This window comes from Mastomys coucha, unplaced genomic scaffold (assembly GCF_008632895.1).
Source record: "Mastomys coucha isolate ucsf_1 unplaced genomic scaffold, UCSF_Mcou_1 pScaffold7, whole genome shotgun sequence".
Classification (NCBI taxonomy): Eukaryota; Metazoa; Chordata; class Mammalia; order Rodentia; family Muridae; genus Mastomys; species Mastomys coucha.
In genome coordinates this window covers 97,883,803-97,886,449 of record NW_022196913.1, presented here as the reverse complement: position 1 = coordinate 97,886,449, position 2,647 = coordinate 97,883,803, and the positions used below count along the sequence as shown (strand labels likewise).

At 46.6% G+C, this 2,647-nt stretch overlaps 1 protein-coding gene across 1 annotated transcript in view; it reads right to left on the bottom strand.

Moving 5' to 3' along the window:
* Positions 1–792: 792 nt before the first annotated feature.
* Trib1 (tribbles pseudokinase 1) overlaps positions 793–2,647 on the bottom strand; it is an 8,225-nt gene continuing 6,370 nt past the window's right edge. Inside the window, exon 3 of the mRNA XM_031359032.1 lies at positions 793–2,647. This exon is cut by the window's right edge and continues 477 nt beyond it. The gene's annotated coding sequence lies outside the window, so the exon portion shown is untranslated.

Genomic DNA, 2,647 nt, shown 5'->3' with positions numbered 1-2,647 from the left:
TTTTCCTTATTGTTAATATTTATACAGAGGGGGTGGAGATGGAAAGAAATGCCATTACTCACCTTACTATGATCATAATCAGTTCTAAAGCTTAGGGCCAGGTGTCTTCTGGAACCTACATGGCCCTCTCTCAGGGTGAATAAAGTGGTAAAAATTCTATATTGTTCTTCTTCTGGGATATTTGTAGCTTTTCTCAAATTCTCCATTTCTCTAACCCAAAAGAACCCTAAAATCAAGCCAGAGGACCCATTTTATTGTTTTTGAAACAGACTTGCTATATAGCCCAAGCTGGTCTTGAACTCTTGATGTGCCTGTCTCAGCTTCCACAGTATTGGAAAGCCAAGGCAAGTGTGAACCATCCAAGCCTGTCAAAAGTCAGTCAATTCTTCAACTCTTGAACTCAAAACTCCATGTTACACTGCCCCCAATGCTTCCAACCCAAACCACAGTACCCACCAACCTCACTGTGCATGTGAGCCCTGCCCATTAAAGTACACATGCTCGCTGACACACACAAAAAAGCAATTCCAGGAAGGCATAATTACACATGCCTTTAATTCCAGAGGCACGAAGGCCTCTGTGAGTTCAAGGCCAGCCTGGTCTACATAGCGATTCCATGCCAAACAGGACTATATAGAAAGACCTTTTCAAAAAAATAAATAAATAAATAAAGCAGCAAACCACCTTTGTTTGACTCTCCTGTCCTGTGAGACACTGCAGCCAGAAAGTCAAAGGCTAGCTCACTGTGGCCAGGAAGAGCCACAGGAAGGCACACAATGGAAACTCACCATATTTCTTTATGAAACCATTATTTATTAAAAGTTCTCTACAAGTTAGCAACAATGTGCCACTATTACCTTTCCACACACACACAGGAGACCTAGTGTTTCCAGCTGCCCGGGCGAATGCCCAGGCCAGCCCCAAGTCCTCAGCCAGGGAATGTATCCTAGATACAGGAGCTGGGCGATACCAACAGAGGTCTGTCCCTGCTCCTTCCCCAAGTACCACTGTCCTCTCAAGATTATACTGCCAACAACCATTCACACTTCACATGGCTCTGGACACACAGGTTCCTCACACAGACACAGACGACAAAACAAGCCTCAGAGCCAAATGACAACAATCGGACATCTGTATAAAAGGTAAAATGTATATACAAATATAAAGCACACAGTACGTGAGGTATACACGGCATTCTCTCAAGGTTAGTAGTCTGCCTAGGCATAGCCCTTAAAGATGCCTGCCGGCTTCTGTGTCATTTTGCAGACATGACAATACAGTATTTTTGTTACCCGTTTAACCACCTGGTTTTGGCACTGTCCTAGACAGTGACATCTATTTCATCTGATTTTTTTTTTTTAATGCAACCTTCGGCAGTTTCTCAGAGAAGCTTCATTTCCTGATGGGAACACATTTCCGGCTCCAGAAGCATTCAGGCAGAGGCTAGGTCCCCACCTGGGGAAGGTGAAGCGGGGGATCTCTGGTAGGCAACCAGGAGAGAGAATCTGCATCGGATGAGTTTTTAAAGTCCTTTCCAGCTACACTTTTGAGGTTCTCTCTGTCACTCCAGAGCCAGCTTCACAGATAGGGTCATAAGCAACACAACACGTAAACCCCAAAGAGCCCAGCATGGGAAACTGAAGACCCTGGATGCCAGAGGCACAGTAAACCCATGGGGGAGGGGAGCGTCCAGTTTCCTTTTGGAAATTAGTCTGAGAATCTTGCAAGACTGTCTCACACTCACTTTCTCTGAAGCACAAAGACAGTTCACGCATGCTCCTGAGACAGCAGGCTGGAGGGGCTCCTCACCCTTGTCTGCATACACAAAATGTTCCACCCAGAGATGGTCCTAAGGGGGGGGCGTGGGGAGTACAGACTAAAACACTGTCATATTCGAGGAGAGCCTTAAGAACTGACAGACTCCACATGATCAAATTAATTTCTTTAAACACACGGCTGTCTGACTGAGCTCAAGAGTTCTGAAGCAGCCAAGAATTTGAATCTCCCAATACTTTTCCACAATTAGCTAGTGACTGCTTTCATAGCTGCAGGGGACAAGTCCCAAGGTGAGGAGGTGGGGACATTATTGCATAGGAGGTCGTGGCTCTGGAGGGGAGAGTCTAGGTTCGGGCAGGCTCTGGGGTTCTCACTCCATCTGCTCCAATGCTGGAACAGAAACATGGGTGAGGATGCAGTTAAAATAAAAAAAAGAAAAACTTCTGGTAGGATAAACTGCAGCAGCAAGGGGAGCCTTCAAAGACAAGTTCAAAGACGACAGGTTTGTCGCTCCAACCAATTGCCACCTTGTTCAAATGCCACTGTGCGAAGTGCTTCCTTCCCATTCGAATGTTCAAGTTCACTACACCTGACCATGTGGGATGCCCGTTAGCTTCAAAGCCTGTGTGGCAGGCACCCTTGCATCCGACACCGGGACAGTCACAATGGTTCATCAAAACGGGGACACCTCTGTTGAGCAGCTAATCTGAGCGCATGCTGGTCAAATCAAGTCACTCAGCCCAGAGAGGCGGCACCACATTGAGCCCCACAGAGACTATGGTACTCCGTCCCCAAATCTGGCTGGCACTATGTAAGAGGGCCTGCCCATCATTTAGAAATGCCATGTGTGAGAATTATGAGGTTTCTGAGG